Raw genomic sequence first — 19,959 nt, 5'->3', positions numbered from 1 at the left:
ATAAAGCTCAGAAAGACTCTTCTCCCCATCATAACTGCAATACATTTGTTTCTACAATGTTTTCTTTCACAACTGAATGGGGTGGGAAAGGATAAGATTCTTCTGATATAAACAAAAACATAAATAGATTACAGTTATTGTGGGAACAAGAACTGTACAGGAGGGGAGCAGTGAAGGGCAGAGAGGTATTAGAAAAAAGGCATAATTTTACCCATAATCAAGTCAACAGCAAGACTCCAGCTGATTGCAATAGGAACAGGAGCAGGGCCGCAGGAGGGGACTGAGTCAAATATTTAACAATTTCCCTTTCAGTGGTTTCACAATGCTATTTGCTTTCTGGTATTTTTTTTCTTTTTTCATGTACATTTTGGAGTTTCTCTGCTTTATTTGAAGGGAGTGAGATGGCATCTTGATTGGTGGCAAAATGAGAATATTGAGTACAGAAGCAGAGCAGATGGATTGTAGTAGCCACTCAGGTTAGAGATATTTCCGTATTCATAGTACCATTACTGAAAAATAACTGTACAGTGATTCTGCCAGTCAGATTCTTCCAGAGCCAAACAGAGTAAAGAGAATTAATGAATGGAAGAAAAATGCACATTTTTGCCTCCTCAAGGGTCTGATCTAAAGTGAAAAGAAAATAATGGAAAGACCTTCATTAACTTTAAGTGGCCTTTGCTTGAGGCCCTTCCTTTACTCCCTGTACTCTGATTGGATGAGATATTCCCATTTCAGTAAAACCATATAGATTAATATTTGCACTCGGACATATAATTTTATATCACAATCTTTGCAAGAAGTATACATTAAAACAGAAGCAAAAGACCAACCGAAATATTTTTGGTTAAATTTTGCCTATGGTAGTATCTGTCTATTGTGCATACAAAGGGCAACATTTCTGGTGTTGGAATGTACCTTAGGATAGCTTTGTCATATCAACCAGTGACCGTAAATTCCATTAATAGCTTGATAACTTTTTTGTGCAATCTGGACCTAAGTATTTCCCTATATTTCATACAGTATTATGCTTTCCATACATTGTGTGGAAGTTTAAAACTCTGTGTCAGTATTGATCCATGTTGCACCTCTTTCTTTTTAGATTGTGCATCAATCTAAAAAGGTAGTGATGAACAAACTCAGTTCAGCTACTTTTTGTATGCTTGACATACTGCACATAAAAGGTCAAAAGAAATGGGAATCGAGAGGGTTATACAATTGCCTTTTGGTTTTACCACTGAATGTCCCTCTTACTTCATTCATTGCTCATCCGGACAATATTTGATGGGGCAGAGAATAAGTCACCAGTTTGGAAACTTGGCTATTCAGTTTGGAGTTTACTTATACCTTCCCCAACTCACTTGTATCTGAACCTTATTACAGTGGCATGGGGGAAATTTCTTAACCAACGGTGTGTCCTCTCTGTATCTGTTTACATTTACATTTAGATTGTATCCTGAAAAAGGAGTTTCTTTTAAAAAAGATCTTTTATAGAAACATTACTTTTAACACAAAAATGAAACATTATGATGAACAATTCTGACTTGCATAGCATAGACTATAAAATGTCTCCAGTAATTCCTGCATTGAGCCTAATAATTTATTGTTCAGTTTTGTGGGTAGTATTTATTTAGTCAGTTCAGGGAGCTACCTGCACTGTAAGTGAGGTGAGCCTACTCTGTCACTGATCTGTACTGGCTAAAAACTAATAATGGAATACATTGCCAAAGTGCATATTATGACTTTACTTCTAAAGTTCTAATTCCTTTGAAAAAAATAATATATATATATAGAGGACACTTATGTGATTGTCACTAGTTTCAAATTTAGCACCTTTTTGACATAGACTGTTGTGGTATAATCACCACCATAGCTTTAAGCACATCAGCACCACATTCACAAATGGTTGGCACAAGTATTTATCCCAATTATATTTCTCTCTCATTGAAAGATTCTAGCAAAATTGTATCAATTGTCTCCTATTGCTAGCGAGTAGAACATTGTGGCTGTTAGCTTTATTTATTTAAAGTTAGCTATTTCCTTTCTTTGGAAATGACAGGGAGTATTATATCACTAGCCAGTTTAGCCTGTACTAGAAAAGAAATACATTTGGCTACAAATTAAAGTCTCTCAATAGACTGTATAATTTTTCCATTGGTAAAACCTGTCAGACAAGTCATCTGTTTCTCATTTAAAAAAGAATGGAAAGATGCCACTGTTTTTAGCATTTTTTCCACCAAGTTTGTTTGTCAATAAGCATGTATAATGAGTGAGATTACAGAGCTTCTGGGCTACTAAATCAACCCAATATATGCTCGAATGTGACTCTTGGGAAGTAGTTCTTAACTTGTCCTGCTTGTTCCACTTCATGCTATTAGATGAGCTAAAAGTGAATTAGAAAATAAAGTTTTCAGTAATGACTCTTATACTATTTCTTCTCAATAGTAGTAAGAAGAAGAATACTGGTGCATGCCATATATTTTTGGTTGTTTCTGGATCTGGCACCCTCATCTTTGGAAGAATGTAATCTTTAAAAAAAAGTTACTAAGTGGAGTTTTTTTAATTTGATCCACTGTTCTGCCATGGATAGAGTTTTGACTGCTGTGCAGTGGCTTTTTCAAATCTGATTGAATTATCTCTAATTAAGAATGAATAACTGAGAATAAATTAAAAATCTGAAGGTTGCTCAGCATTTTTTATTTAAACAAACTATCTCTTTGAAAATAAATATTCAAACATCTTGTTCAGCATTTGCAAATCAAATCTAGGTCCTAAAAGTTTCTGAATGTACATGGGGACGTTTACAACTGTAGATTCCATCAATGATATATAGAAGCTAGAGAATAAAAATGTTTTAAATTGTGAAACATATTAGTATTAAAATTGCCAATAGCATGAGAGTTGTATAGATATAGATATAAATTAAAAAAACCCAATTATTTAACACACTACACAGACACTTAGGCCCTAATCCAAAGCCAATGGAAATTAATGTAAAGAACTCGTATTGAGTTAAATAGGCTTTGGATATAGCTCTCATTTAAGTAGATGAAACTATATTATTACAAATGTATGTCATTAAACATGTTTGTGTTCAAACTATCAAAAGTAGTTCTTTAAAATATTAGAGTTGACAATGAATTTGGTCTTCATAAATAGATTCTTAAGCTGCAAATGCTGTTAAGAGTGTAATATCTAGGTCGTTGGCCTTTATTGCAAGCTTTTGCTACCCCTTTTAGTCAGTTCAGTTTTGTAATTACAGTGCAAAAGCCTTATCAAGTAGATAGCTTACTCTTGTGATAACATTTCTATTTTAAATTAAAATATTTAATTGCTGTTTTCAAAGTATATAAATAGACCACTACAATTCCTATTAAGCAGAATTGACATTATGTTATACAGTACAATTAAAATATACTGAGAAACCAAAAGTGGTCCCTTTTTAATTCCTCAGCTTGTATAGCTGACTATCCATTCAAGAGGCCCCTTGAAGGTATGTGTGGAGAAGCAGTAGTGAGGCCTGTGATGCCCACGAGGCTTGTGGTTTTCCACCTATCCAAGGGGTCTCTTCAGGTGTTACCCCTTTAGTGCACTACAGCCATAGTGGAAGGGTAGACAGGACAGAATCCAGTCATAACAAAGGAAATGTAATGGGTATATCCTATATAAACCAACCAACCAAAACTTTACCTGCATTATAAGTGGACTAGAATGCATCATTAGGCTATAAATAAAGGAATATCATTGTTCATGATTAAGTTATTTTAAGATCTTCTGATAAAATGTGTACTGCAGTAAATAGGCACAACAGGGGTTATTTAAGAGTACTTGTGGCAATCGTAGATATTCTTTGGTTTTGATTTTGTTTGTTGTTTGACAGACTCTGTTATTTCCACTGTTTGACCCACACAGTTGTTCATAGATTTTTAAGGACAAAAGGGAACCATTATAGTTATTTAATCCAACCTCCTGCTAATACAAGCCATAGAATTTCACCCTGTGAATCCTGCATCTACACCACCAGCCTGCAGTTGAATTAGAACTTTTTTTTAAAGAAAAACATCACATATTTCAAATAAAGACTCCATTTGATGGAAAATTTATCACATCCCTTGGTAATCTGTTGCCAATGATTAATTGTCCCCCAATGTGTTCATCTTATTTCCAGTTTGAACTTGGCTGACATGAACTTCCAGCCGTTAGATCAAGGTATGTCTTTATCTGCTAAAATAAAGAGCTCTCTAAAATCAGGTGCCTCCTCTCTTTGCAAATAACTAATCAAGTTGCCTCTTAACCTTCCCTTTAATAGGTATATAAATGAAGCTTAGTGTAAGGCATGTTTTGCAGATAACAATTATTCTAGTAGCTCTTTTCCGAACATTCTACAGTGTTTCAACTTCCTTTTTTAAAGGGTGGACACAGAACTGGACACACTATTCCAATAGTGGTCTTCCCAATGCCATATACAAATACAGTGTCTCTATATTCCAGTTTAACAGTCTCCTTCTATTGGAGATATTAGGAATATATTAGCCCCTTTTGCTACATCACTACGCTGGGAGCTCATGTTCAGTTGGTTTCATAAATTTAGCTAAGATCTCTTTAGACCAAAAAAAAAAAAAAAGAAGAAGACGACGACTCACCAACCTATTATAAAACAATCCTATTTGTATTTACTCATAGAATGTGCCGGACGTCATAGATGTGGAGACAGTACAAACAATATCCCTTAGTCTTAAATTAACTAGCTTAAATATTCTGGAGATTTGTACTTGAAAACTTATATTTATAGTTAAAGGAGTTGTATTTAAAAATGTTTTTAAGTTTTTTGTAAATTTAAAATTAAACCATGTTTTAGGCATACAATAAGGATTACATAAAACAAGGGTTAGGCAGAAATAGTTTCACTTTAATATGAAAGGCCTTGAAGATGTAAAATATTTACCGCTCATATTACTGTCCTGTTGCATGGTAAAACAATGGAAAGTGTTCATTCTGTGGAACTGTCAAAGAAGATAAAGATAGTCCCACAGAAGCTGCATACAGTATACTAAAAAAGATTTAGGTGAAAGATGCAAGAATTGTATGCACTTGTTTTGGGCTTAGGCTGAGGTTAGCTTTGGAACTCTGTGGGATTCTGTGGATCTCATATTGGAGTTGGAACAAGATGTTGGCAAAGTGGAAATTACACCTTTGTTACGGACCAGTCATTGCCTCCTCTATTTGAGGTCAAGACACTGACCTGTTTTCATGATTTGCCCTCAGAGTTCGATGGATCATTGAACTTCCAGGCATCCTGGAGAGGAAGAGTATTGAAATATCACTGATTTTATGTTCTGGTAGGACTTGATACAAATCTTTTTTTCCAAAATGTCAACATATAATGGTGTCTGAATGCCTTCTGCAAGATTGATTCTCATAGATCACCTTACTTTATAGAAGATCTTTGACAAAAGAAGTGATAGCAAATATGCTACAGCATTGGATGCAAATGTTTAATGTTGAGTTCAAACAATTGTGATGTAAAGAGTTTTGAAGTCTTATACCATGGCTATGCAGAAGGTGAGGATAGGTTATGTTGCCTTTACCATCATAGCATCTATGAAGCATAGTTTCAGATGGTGCATAATTTAGTTAATCTGGGTTCCTGACACTTAGTTACTGGATTGCATTTTTTTTCTCTAAAGAGTTTTCCTGATACATTATACATCACATTGCTCAGACCTCGACTGAGTAGTCACCTATCAGAAAGGCAAGTCAATATCTTGAGGAGCAAAGGCTAAGTTTATTTTAGGAGTGGCTAATTTGACTGTCTAAGCTTCTGAAAGTTTCAGGAATGTCTCCATCATGACCTGTGAATAGCATCCATGTCCTTCCTGGCTAGCCAACAGTAGTAGTGGAGTATTAGAGTTTATTGATGTTTGAAACAAGCAACATTTCCATCTGGGATCACAGGGTCCTGGTTTCTTTTAAGAAAGCTAGTGTGTGATGTCTGCTCAAAATCATCTCTTGGTGCTGACAATCTTGCTAACTTTGGCATGTCGAAAATGTTTTTTTTGGGGAAAAAATCATAGAAAAGATTGTAGCTGGCTGCTCTAGGGTTTCTGTGATCCTCATACTTCATTGAACCTAGTTAATCATGTTAACATGACTGGTCAGTGATCTACCTCTAATGGTAGATGAAGATTAAGATCTTTGTGCATTAGTGGTTCTTCTAGGGCCTGTCTACTCCATACCCACTTGGCTGCACAGCAGCTCCTCTTCAGATTTATAGACACCTGTCCCAACCATTGCAAACCAGATAGCTCCTTTTCCACCCTCTAGGCCTCCATTCAGTCATTCCAGACTCTGGCAGCCTCCAGAAATCTTATGAGGTTGAGTTATTGAGTGTATCTGGGTAGATAACAGATGACAGATAACTGATGATGAGTTTTAGTGGAGCTTGCTGGGGTGCTTTCTGGACTGTCAGTGTTGATTTGAAATAAGTCTTGGAATACTGAAGAAATTCCAGAGGACTGTAAGAAAGTTAATGTGCAAAAGGGTAAATGAGTAACTATATGCCTGTCACCCTGACATTGATCTTGGGAAATATAATAGAATAAATGATCGGGGACTTGATTGATAAATAATTTTAAAAGGGAATATAATTAATGCCAATCAACATGGGTTTATAAAAAAAAACAGATCTTGTCAAACTTGTGGAGAACTGAGAAACATCTGATTTGATTTTATGAAAGAAATGTGAGTCAGTTTTCCTTCTCACCTTGCATTGTTGCCCACTGAAGGAGTTAACATCTTTCTTGAAATATGATAAGCAATGCAGCAACTGAGAGAAAGTCACCGAGTCTGAATGAACTATCAGAAACTAACTAACTAGGGGGAAATTACTGTTAATCCCCAAATGTGTAAATAAGATTGTGGAAGTACCACCCCTTGTGGTTTTGAGTGAACTTTGGGAAACCCAGTTTAAGTCCTGTGCTGCACGATTTGGAGCAAAGATGTGATCCTGGGTCTCCCACAGCCCAGTCTGCTGACGACCAAGATGTAGAGTTAATGTGTGTCTCTGTGTCCCCATGAATATTTACACAAAGAGAAATACCTCCAGCAGGAGACATTGAGACAGACTATATCAGGCAGAGCAGGGACTTAAACCTGAGGCTCCCATACCTCCAGTGAGTGCTCTAACTACTGGACTATTTTCTGAGGTTTTTGGGTCTCTCTTTCTCTTTTCATAAAAAAGTTATTTGTTTTGGACCAAGTCTTAATTTAATTTATTGTTTGACCCAATCTCTTTAAATTTACTTAAATACAAAGTTTACATTTTGTTAATAAATTATGAAAATTAATGGATATATCCTGTCTAGTTGAATTTCAAGTTTAGAGATGCCAGCCATTTAATCCTTCTGCTAATGTGCTAACTACACATGAAATGAATGCTGTCAAGTACTTTATGGGTTGTAATATTTCATGTAATACTTTCAATAAAGTTCCAGAAGCTTGTAAATGACATTTATTTCTCTGTGGTATATGCAATGTTGCTGTGTTCATGTTGGTCCCAGAATATTGGCAAGACAAGGTGGGTAAAGTAATGTCTTTTATTGGACCAACTTCTGTTGCTGAGAGAAACAAGCTTTCAAACTTACACAAAACTCTTCCTTAGGGTATGTCTGCATTACAAAATTACGTAGACCTAAATTATGTTTCCGTACAGCCATCAGAGTAATTAGATTGCTTTTTCCATGTCCACAGTATGCTCCTTGTGTCAGCAGGGTGTGTCAGCACCAGGAGCACTTGCACTGATTTAACTGTCAGCATTGTAGGACACCTTCTGAAAGGCAGTAATAGTTGATGTAAGCTACGTCGACTGAAACATTATTCCTCTCGAAAAGGTGGAATTATTAAGTCAGCATAGCAGGCAATTTGCATCAGTGGGAGTGACATTTTAGTGTAGATCAGGGATCGGCAACATTTGGCACACAGCCCGCCAGAGTAAGCCCCTGGCAGACTGGGCAGGTTTGTTTACCTGCCGCATCCTCAGGTTCGGCCGATTGCGGCTCCCACTGGCCACAGTTGGCCACTGTTGGCCAATGGGGCTGCGGGAAGCAGTGGCCAGCACATCCCTCGGCCCACCCCATTTCCTGCAGCCCCCATTGGCCTGGAGCGGAAAACCACGGCCAGAGGGAGTCATGATCGGCCAAACCTGTGGACGTGGCAGGTAAACAAATAAGCCTGGCTCGCAGGAAGCTTACCCTGGCGGGCCGCGGCCCAAATGTTGCCAATCCCTGGTGTAGATGCTTACAGAGTTAGGTTGATATAAGCTGTCTTATGGTGTAACAGCTAAATATATGGGGAAACGGAAGACAAAAGAACAGAACATAGTTGGTGGGTAGGGGCTAGTGGGTTATAGATTGTTGTAATAAACCATAAACCCAGTGTGAATATTCAGTCTACACAATAACTCCCCCCCACTGCCCCCCCACAACCACCATGACTAGAGAGGTTTAACTGGCCACTTTGCCTTAAATATGCATTAACTGCTTATGCTAAACAATCTGTTCCACCTTGTATTTAGCTGTGACACTCTGCATATGTCTACACTTCAATTAGACTCCTACAGCTGGCCCGCACCAGCTGAGTCCAACTTGCCGGGCTCAGGCTAACGGGCTGTTTAATTGCAGTGTAGACATTTGGGCTCAGTCTGCAGCAAAAACCCTGGGACCCTCCCACCTCGCAGGACCCTAGAGCCTGGGCTACAGCCCAAACTCAGACATCTAAACTGCAATTAATCAGCCCCTTAACCCAAGCCCCACAAGCCCAAATCAGCTGGCATGGACCATCACGGATTTTTAATTGCAATGCAGACATACCCTCTGAGTAAATTTTCCAGACCTGAAAGCTTGAAAACTTGTCTCTCTCACCAGTAGAAGTTGGTCCAATAAAAGACATTACCTTACCCACCTTTAATTTCTTTCGCTACAAATATAGTTTTTCCCCCTGTTTACCCTTCACCGTTGCTTTTACCTCTGTTACGCTAACAGAGAATGAAATTAACAGGTTTTAATTTTTAAGGTTTTTTATACACCAGTATCTCCTATTATATCAGTAAAGCTTGGAAATGAATGTTAGTTAACTGCTACTACAGCAAAAAACACAAAAGCACAATGTATTGGTTTGTGGGCTTCTGTGTAAGCAGCAGCTATTTTATGTTCCAGTGATTTTAATATAGTTTTTCAATAGCTATTGTTTCTTTAACTAAGGATGGATATTGTTTCTGAAAATGCATTCAGTTGTTACAGTCATGCAATAAACATAGGATAGGAGACATGAAGTAGTGTATTGTAAGGTATCACCTAGAAAGTTCTGAAATATGTGTCATTTCAGAGTTTTATGTACTGTAGGAGTCCCTTTTCCAGAATCATCTTTCACCATGGGAGCTGTGATATAGTGGACTGAGAGCAGCTTTGGGAGTGAGGGAACTTGGGTTATATTCCTGAGTCTGCCACTGTTTTGCTATCTGGCCCTTATTAAGTCACTTAAACGTTTTGTGCATCAGTTACCTTGTTAATAATATATCAATAATTGTTACCTAACCTTTTGAAACAGTTTGAAATGTAGACATAAAACAGCGCTAGATAAGAGATGAGTGGTCCCTTATTAAGTTTTATCTTTGCTTAGTATACTGTTTACTATACTATAGTATACTATATCTATGCTTAGACTACTTATAAAGCTGGTTCTGTTGTGTTTAAAAAAAACCAAAACAGTATAATGGGGAGGAATCTGTCTGCTTATGAGACCTCCTTGTTGAAACTCATCCTATGAGGGGAATCTGCCCTCTAATACCATCAATGTTTTAGCGGTTCCAGCTTCACGTTTTGGGTCGTTCTATGACCAGGTTTTTATTTCAGTGGTCTTTGTATATAGAATTCCCTACCCATGTACATATGCTTATTGCTACATCCCACAAACCTAGCACAGGTGTGTACATATACACATGGTGAGGAGTTACTTATCATGATACAAGAGGGTGTAGGAGTAATAAAGTGGCATTTAATACATAGTAAATTAACATAAATTTGAAGAAAAACTCCCTGAAACAGAGACTGGTTACATTCTAGAACATTATTTAAAGGCAAATATTTGAAGGCTCATTCCTTAAACCATTTAAAATTAAATTAGGCAAAGAAATAGAACTTGTACCGTGAACATTATCTTGTGTTGGCCGGAAGGTGGGGCAAGTGACCTAACAGGCTTTTAAAAAAATTAATCTTCAATTTATATAATTCTCTGGTTCTACAAACAAAGTGCAAATACTTGCAAGGATATGACACACATGTCAAAGGTGAGGGAATTACTCCTATAGAGTACTCTTTAATTTATTGCTGCTAGACCTTTAATATACCTCACTATACATTACAGGCAGCTGATATAATGTATTGTGTCAAGAACCACACAGACAGGATTGTAATACTGAGGCAAAACAGGATGAGTTAAGGATGGAATTAGAATCTACAGACAGAGATTCAGCCGTAATACTGGGTACATTTCTAAAGTTAACAGTTCAAGAAGGATTTTAATAAACTGGAAAAGATTCAGAGAAGAGCTCCAAGAACGATTAAAGGACTGGAAAATATGCTTTGTAGTGACAGACTCAAGGAACTCAATTTATTTAGCTTAACAAAGAGAAGGTGAAGGGATGACTTGATCTCAGTCAATAAGTACCTATACAGGAAACAGAAATTTGATAATAGAGGACTCTTCAATCTGGCAGACAAAGGTACAAGATTCAATAGCTGGAAATTGAACCTAGACAAATTCAAACTGGAAATAAGATTTTTTTTTTAACAGTGAAGGTAACTAACAACTTACCGAGTGTTGTGGTTCCCATCACTGGAAAATTTTAAATTAAGATTGGATTTTTTCCCCTAAAAAATAAGCTCTAGTTCAAAGAGGAATTAATTTATAGAAATGTCTTATGGCCTGTGTTATAACAAGAGGTCAGACTAGATGTTTGCAGTGATCCCTTCTGGTTTTATAATTTATGAATCTTAATTTTAATGTATTTGATTTTCCAACATTTATCATAATCTTAATATTTCTTTGAACATAACATTCACTTTTTATAGTAATAAAAAAGAAGAAATGTTTAGCCTGGGAATTTACATTCAAAAAACATAACAGCCTTATAACATTGGTATAAATATGTGTAGACTAATTTTATGTGAAGGAATATTGTTTAACCAATACATTTCAGTGGCCCCGTTTGGAGTTATGATCTGTTGATTAAATACATATGTTTAATGTCTGTTAATTTTGGAAACATGAAAATGCTTAAGTGGAAACTATAATGACTCTGTTTATGAGCTTTCATACTTTAGCAAGTAAACAGTAGTTTAGTATCTATGTTGATTCTGAAAACATATTTCCAGCATAAAATATATCTAGTTACCTAGGTCCAGGTGTTCCAACACTTATTTTGAATAGTATCTTATAGGTGCAAACTAATTTCATTGAAACTACTCATATTGTGAGTAATGGCAGAATCTGGCCCTTACATTTTTTTGTAGATGTTTGATATGCTCAATTGAAGTAACTCTGAGACTCGTGGAAATTCTGTGTTCAAGAATTACTGAACTGATAGGCCAATTTATTCAACAAAAGTATTCTGCTCATGTTGTAAAAATTTCTATGACTTTTTTTAATTACTGCATATGCACTGAACATTAATAATTTGTTAATTGTCACTGTTTTGGCTACTATATTTGTTAAAATACCCAAAGCAATCAAACCATATTACAGATGAGTTATTTACCAAAGTGAAGGGGCAAAAGTGTTACTTAAACTTTTTTTTTTAAACACTCATGTAATTTACACTTGAACAAACACATTCTTTTGAGAAAAGGAGTACTTGTGGCACCTTAGAGACTAACAAATTTATTAGAGCATAAGCTTTCGTGAGCTACAGCTCACTTCATCGGATGCATTTGGTGGAAAAAACATTATTTCCTTCACTGTCACACTTCTCCACCCAGGTAACAGGTAAGGTCCAGGGACACTCATGTTCCACTCTCCTCGCCTTTAGTCTCTAAGGTGCCACAAGTACTCCTTTTCTTTTTGCGAATACAGACTAACACGGCTGCTACTCTGAAACCTGTGATTCTTTTGAGAGTTTTTTGAGTAACTTTGTTTCTGGACTTTGGGAAGTGGTAGTCCAAAAGAAGTTTTATTCTAAGATGCAAACCACAAAGAAGAATAACATATAATGGAAACACTACATAACCTTAACCATGGCAACATTATCTGCCACTGAAATTAATTTGAGAATTGTGAAACTTGGCAGTTTCACATAGAGAAGGACGCGTGCAAACACTCTCTTCAGTTCACTACTTGTTTTTCTAGTTCCTTGGCTGAATACATTATGATTGCTTCTTTGAACTCAATTCAATAATAAGAAAGCCTCCATGAATATCATGAGTTCTGGTGCTTTAATCAGGTCGCTCAGAGAAAATTGTAAAGATGTCATGTTTATTTACACCAGCAGAATTCCACATCAGTTTTCTGTGCTGCTATGCTGCAACCTCCCCCTGTCAATATGGGATACAATTCAATAGTGGTGTAAGCAGAGCTGACTTCTGTTTAAATGAGGGGGAGGTGCATCCACTTATACAAATGGTGAATCTTGCCCATGGACTCTGTTACCAAGGATTATCAGCACCCCCAACAGGAGCAACTTAACTATTTTACTCCAGGTGGTGTAAGGAATAAATCAACAGGAACTCAACAATTCTGTCTGATCAAGGAGCAATGCAAGTAAGCATGCTCTTGCCTAATATTGCAGTTTATTAGATTTAAGCACACACAGATATAAGCAATAGGTTTAGAACATCCCTGATATTTACATATATTCTGAGATGGTACTGAGTAATCAACAAAAGGTCAGTGCTGACCAAACGCCTCCCTGCCGGGGAGTAAAGTTTACAGGAAAGTGTCTCTCCCAGATACCAGAGGACTGCTCCCAAATACACTCTGTTATCTGAACTTTTTAAAACTAACTTCTATAAACACATAGGGCATAATGACCCCTACTAAATCATCACTTTTCCTAACTTTCAATAAATGTTGAGTCTAGATGTCTCTGATAGTAAAGGCCATCCACCTAGATATCTTCTTTCACTCTCAGTTATTTACTTTTTCCTCGCCTCCTCCCATACTGATTAAAACTGCCAGTAATTATGACCTTGCTTCTGAAAGCCTGTCTCTAAATTAACCCTTAACTATATGGTGTTCTATTTCATAAATTCATAGTGGCTGAGTGCAGATAATATGGTTGCAATTAGCTTTTTCACATTCTGGGGTATATACACGCCTCAAATCTAGGGCAACAACTCAACCCAATCTGATTATCATATAAAGCACATAGGGTCTTTACAATGATGTTAATGATGCTGAATTGAGCATGTTCAGAAAAGTTCCCTCAGTGTTCTTACATGGGTTATGACTTTTCAATGGTGGGCCCTTTCCTGTTGTCAGCCAGGAGGTGGAGTGCTGCAACTCTCACAAATGTATTATGAGTAATGTAAGTTTGGCCCCTGCTGCAGGAGGTTTCATGACAGTATGTTAAGGTCCTCCCTCTCTCTCTCTCTCTCTCTCTCTATGATTTAGGGGAACCTTGGAGAAATGGTGCACTGAACTATAAAATGAAAGCCAAAGTTCTAGTCCCAGTACTTTTTTTTTACATTTTGTTAACATTTATATGCCCTTCACAACAATTCTATTAACTAAAACCTCATATCGCTACCTTTAAGTGAGTAATTTTCATTCACTCATTTTACAGAAAAGGTCATGCAGAGTTTTCACTCGGAAGCTAAAGATAGATCTGTGACTAGAACCTAAGCTGTTAACACAACAGAGCCGAGTCTCATCTGCTTTGCCACATTCCCCTTTAGAAGGATCATGACAAATGCATTAACACAGTTTGGCTCCCTGTCACGTTCTAGAGGTGTATGACTATTACTGTCTCCAGATTAGTACATGTAGGTCTTTATCTGAAGTGGTATTAGCTCAAGCTTTTACATCCAGAGGTCATGGGTTCAAACCCTGGAAATGATCCAAACAGGAGTCAGATTGTATGTGGCTGCTATCTATTATCACTGGAACACACTTTGTTCCCAGAGTCAGGAATAGACACCAGGAATCTTGATGCCCAACATTTCATGCTGTCTAGAGGTAATTGTGTAACCCACAAGCAAAGGAGGTTGATGGGTCTCCCAACATGGACTGATCCACATAGCAGATTACAGCATGCTTTCCCCCACACAAATTATTCCTACATGTCACGGGGTCAACTCATCACTAGGGGCATCTGGGTCCTTGTCATTCTGGGGATTAGCTCTTTCCAGGTGCTGTGCCCTCCTCTGGGACCCTCTTGATCCATCATCCCTCTCGCTCCAGAAGCTGCTGTTTCCATTTTGTGACTTGGCCCTCCAGCCAGGTAATTGCATGTTTCCCCCTCCTGGGGCATCAGATTCTTTCAAGGTAATGGGTGTAGGCAGACTGCTCTCCATTATCTGGTCTGCACCACTTCCCCAGCGGCTGGGAGGGAAACCAGGGCCTACCCTCTGCTCCAGGTTCCAGTTCAGGGGCCCTCTCCTCAGCAACCAAGGATCTTCCCTGTCCTATTCCTTGCTGCCTTTCCCCTGAGCCTTTTTGGTTCTCCTATCTGGGTTTGCCAGGCTCCCAAATTCCTCCTCCCAGGGAGTAAGTGTGGGCTGCCTAACTTAGATCCAAATGCACCTCCCTTCTCCCATGGAGTGACTACAAAGTGGCCCCTTCTGCTCTCAGCTCTTGGGCTTTATACAGGCCCCTTCTGTTCCTCCCCAGCTGAGACTCATTTAATCAATTCCTGCTCCCTGGCTCCTCCTCCAGGTGCAGTCTGGGGAGTTAATTGGCCCACCGCACCATCTTAACCCAGTCAAGTCTTGTATGGGGTGAACACCCCATCACACTACAGCTGAAGTAAATCTGAAAACTTATGGGTTCAAACTTATACATAAATTTCCCATAACTTTCAAATTTATATATAAATGTATAAAAATCACACTAAGGACCCTGGAATAATTTAAATGTTGGGATGCTTTTATATTGCAAAATACTGTATTCAGAAGTGATTTTGGAGATTTTGTTAATATTTGTCTTAATTTATTTTCAGTATATGCATTTTGGTTAATAGGAGGTGTTTGTTCAAGAAGAGGGTGGGATGCTTTAATGTATGGAATGTTTGGGGTTGAGTGCCAAGTGTAAGAGATTTTTCTTGTGTGTCCAGAAAGTGGAAGATCTTGTCTGCATAAACTTCAAAAGGTCTGAACTTAATTCAATAAATTTATTCATTCTTGACAGTCTAGCTTTAACATTTATAAATTGACTGTAGGCCAGCAGTTAGAATCAACAGAGATCGAAAATTGTTCCAATCCATGGATGTTTGATGGCTTTATATGGGATGAGTTTGGTAGGCCCATTTCCAGCTCTCTCATCACAAACTTAACACTTTTCTTTGCATTAGATTGTAAACTGCTCAGGGTTGGGATGCCCCTTACTATGTGATTGTCCAATGCCTCGTGCAATGGTGACAAGATCTTGTTTGGTCCCTCAAGTGAAACCTCCTATAACAGGAGGCAAAATCTCACAGTTCACAGTAAAATTGCAAAATTTGGTAACATGGTAATTGACACACACACAGACACTCACTGGGGATATGTCTTTGTCCAAATTCTGTGCTCCTCCGGACCCATCACCTTTTCCTCATCTCTTAGCATATAAGCTCATCTATAACCTTTTCAATATTATATGCCAGCAATCTGGTTCCGTTATAAGCTCCACATTTTCCTAAAGGTTCCCGGTTCCTAGTGAATCTAACTCCCTCCTCCCAACACCATTGTCTCATCCACTCATTGAGACCCTGCACTTCTGCCTGCCTAACTGGTCCTGTGCATGGATTTGGAAGCATTTCAGAAAATGTTGACATGGAGGTCCTGGAATTTAATGTGTTAGCTAGCAGCCTATGTTTGTCCTCAGGAACTTTCTCATATGTTTCCTTATGACATTGGTATCTATATGTACTGTTACCACTGGCTCCTCTTCAACACTCTAGGTAAGTCTGTGTAGATGTCTCAGGAGGTCTGCACCTTCTCACCCAGCAGGCAATTCACCATGCAGTTTTCCTGGTCATCACAAAACCAGCTATCCTTATTTCTGATAATTGAATCCCCCATTACTATTGCCTGTCTCTTCCTAATGTTGGGGTCCCCTAATGCTAGAGGATATCATGACATCATCTGGAAGGGGAGTCCCAAATATGGAATTGTTTCCCTGTGCTCCAGCCTGATGTTCTCATTCCCCAAGACTTTTGTTGTCTTCAACAGCACAGAGATTGACAGAAAGGGTGTGGGGCCACTCTATCATGTCCCTGAAAGTCTCCTCTATGTGCCTTTCTATTTCCCTTAGCTCCTCCAGTTCAACCACTCTGGTCTAAAGCACCCATATTTGATCTCTGAGGGCCATGAGTTGCTTACACCAAATATACATATATGCCACCTGCCCACAAGGCAGGGAATCATAAATAATTCAATGACAGGTTTCAGAGTAGCAGCCGTGTTAGTCTGTATTCGCAGAAAGAAAAGGAGTACTTGTGGCACCTTAGAGACTAACAAATTTATTTGAGCATAAGCTTTCGTGAGCTACAGCTCACTTCATCCGATGAAGTGAGTTGTAGCTCACGAAAGCTTATGCTCAAATAAATTTGTTAGTCTCTATGGTGCCACAAGTACTCCTTTTCTTTATACTTCAATGAGTGCAGTAAACTGGATTGCCCCTACTCTGCTGATGGAGTTCTGCCTGCATTATTTTTATTCTTGTAGGTGTTTTTAGCTGTTTGGTTGAGGGGGGGATGGGGGGCATTATTGGCATAAACTTAAAGTATGTTTGTTAGATGAGATTGTCTCTAACACATCCTCTCTAGACTCCCTTGCAAATTTCCCATGTTCACTAGCTCATCTGGTTGTTTTGGACCTGTGATTTTAAACCCCTGTTCTCCCTGAGCTAGTCCTGCCTCCTTGTCAAGGGTAACTTAAAGGGATTAGGGATCAAAGAGTAGCAGGCTAGAGCCTTGTTAGTAAATTCAGCCAACCCTAGCAAGCCTCTAAATTCTGCCAAGTCTAGCAAGTCTCTTGGTTCAGCACATAGCCCCCAACACAGGCCACAAGCAAGCAAGGCAAATTAATTTGTATTAACTCTCTCTCTCTCTCTCTCTGCTTGCCACTGTCAGATAAGATACAGGACCACAATTTGAATATGTAACTAAAACTAAGTGTGATGTGGCGTTCATTAACAAAACAGTTTTAAAAATAGAAAATGCCTTACACTGGGATTAACTAATTTTTCCCATGGTGGCATAAAACATGAGTTTACCTGGTATAAAAACTCCTCTGTAGATACTATGACATACATGGCTTGTGCCCCTCCAACTCTGTGGCAAGGGGAAAGAGGAGTGGAGGAAGAGTTTGATGAGGCTGCCGTACTCAGCAGCAATAAGTCCTGCTTTCTGTTGTGTTTTGCATCCGGCTGAAAGTTCATAGGAGAAAAACATTGTTGGTCCCCAGAGGCTGAAAGACAGAGAGAATATGCCCCTTCACCCACCCATAATTGCACCAATGTTCCACACCTCTCAGCATTTCCAAGTATTTTATTAGCTTATCTGTGGGGTGAGGGGAGTGCCTAGCCCATCTCCAGCCCCATTCTGTTGTCTCAATCCTGCAGGATGTTTTGCACACCTGTGAGGTAGTGTGTGTTCTCCTCTACTCGTGACTTGAATGGGAATTGAGGGAACTCAGCACCTCATGGGAGTGCTCAGTGCTTTGTAGAATTGTGCCTAGGAAAGTTGCCAGAATGAGTGAAGCTTCTGTGGGAGCCTTTAAAATACACAGTTATAAATGTACAGTGCCTCTGTGAATGAGGAGCAAGGTATTAAAATTTAAGTGAACTCAGAGTTATCTTCCCCGGGAGAAGGAGATCTCTTCCCATAGCTCTCCACTTCTCAGTCCACCTTACAATTTCCCAAAGTGTAACACATTACCAATAAATAAAATCAAATAAATAAGCTCATATGGCATTTTGACCTTTTTGCTGCTGGGTCTTACCATAGATCCAGGATCCACACTCTGTTGGCCCATTCATATCCTTACTCAGTGTAGAAGACTGATGACATTTACGGTTGAGTTTTGAGTGCCTTATGACAGCCTTCAGAAATCCTCTGTGGCGATCATTAGCATATGTGCCATCTCCAAAATATTTTTATGAGTTAAAAAAGAAAAAAAAATCCACTGAATCAAACAGAGGAGGGCAGGGAGCTGGAATACATATGGCCACAGTTAAATGTTGCCCTGAGTGAATGGTTTAAAAAAGGATCCCATAGATAAGTAAGGTGACGAAATAGCTTTATAGTGTTTCTGTAATATTGTAGCAAGCAGAAAACGTATCTAGAGCCATGTTATCACCCCTTTCTGTGAGTCAACATACAGAATTATACACCCATATTATGATTTTAAAAGTGCTTTGTTTGAATAAATACTGTAGCTCACGAAAGCTTATGCTCAAATAAATTTGTTAGTCTCTAAAGTGCCACAAGTACTCCTTTTCTTTTTGCAAATACAGACTAACTTGGCTGCTACTCTGAAATCTGTTTCCTGTAAACAGTTACAAAACATGGAGGTTTGATCTTGACAGTTTTGCTATTGACTTAAGTAAAAAGGCCATCTGGTCAAAGTTCTTGAGCAGAGTGATTCTACTTACCACAACTGCTGCCATGGATAGTTCATACTGGTGATTCTTGTTCACATGCATAGGGTTTGATTGATCACTAGTAGCTAGATTCTGGTGAGTGAAGGTATTAGAATCTAAACAGGATCAGACCCCATAAATGCTTTGGGTCTGTGTGTGCTCTGGCAGTCTCCCACTAGCAAAATGGATTCTCTTTCTACTCCAATTTCTGCTGAAGTCTGAAGCAGGGTCTGAGCAGTTCCAAAGGGAGCACAAAGGTATAATATAGCTACCTGTGGCTGATCCTCTTGTAGCCGGATTATTCTATCTCAGTAACTGCATTTAAGATTAGATGTGGTTCTGTGGTAAAACTATTTTTGATGGCTGTACTAAAGAAGGTCTGTATTAGATAAGACTTATGTTTTATGATCTTATTCCTGTGAATTGTGCTCATCCTGCTCTGTAGAACTGACAGCTATTTGAATAAAATTGTTTATTGCAGGAACGGAGCCTCTAATAAAAACACGGAGGTGTGTTTTGCCCAGCTTCTCTGTAAAATTCTGCCGCATGCTGCTAATATACTCATCATTATTAGTCATCAACCATTTCTCCTTAGTGATTTGCACCTTTACAGGAGATGATTTTGAATGACCAGATACAATGTTCTTTCCTTATCATTTCCCTTTCACATGCCTTCATGATTACAAGCAAACCAAAGTGAGCTCTTCCAAGAACAGCAGCCTGACCTTATGTTTTATGCCATAGTGTTTGATTTTGATATGTGCTGTGTCACCTGACTACTCACCAGCTAAAATGTTGCAAGTAAGCACCAGCACGAAGCAATAAAGGTTTATGTAGTTTATATCTTGTTGTCATTTCTTAAATGCCATCTGGAGCTCTCAAGAATATAATTTTCCTGGATTATAAAAATCTGCATAGTACCTGCTTGCATTTCCACTTTGAGTTCATTGAAAGTAGCCGCTATGTCTGCAGATGGAAAGAAAGTCAAAGCAACAAAATGCATTTACTTCAAGACTAGTTTTTCATGACTTCCTATGTATTACACTGTATACCTTCAGTTAATGGCTTAGTCTGAATAAGTTATCCCATATGGAATAAGCAGCTTTCAACCCCTTCAGAAATGTGTAGCAT

The 19,959-nt window shown here is 38.4% G+C and overlaps 1 protein-coding gene across 4 annotated transcripts in view; it reads left to right on the top strand.

The window, feature by feature from the left end:
* NCAM2 (neural cell adhesion molecule 2) overlaps window positions 1-19,959 on the top strand; it is a 530,111-nt gene that overhangs the window by 335,893 nt on the left and 174,259 nt on the right. The gene's annotated exons all lie outside the window — the stretch shown is intronic.

The sequence above is a fragment of the Dermochelys coriacea genome, chromosome 1 (genome assembly GCF_009764565.3).
Source record: "Dermochelys coriacea isolate rDerCor1 chromosome 1, rDerCor1.pri.v4, whole genome shotgun sequence".
Classification (NCBI taxonomy): Eukaryota; Metazoa; Chordata; order Testudines; family Dermochelyidae; genus Dermochelys; species Dermochelys coriacea.
This window is presented reverse-complemented; position numbering and strand designations above follow the sequence as displayed.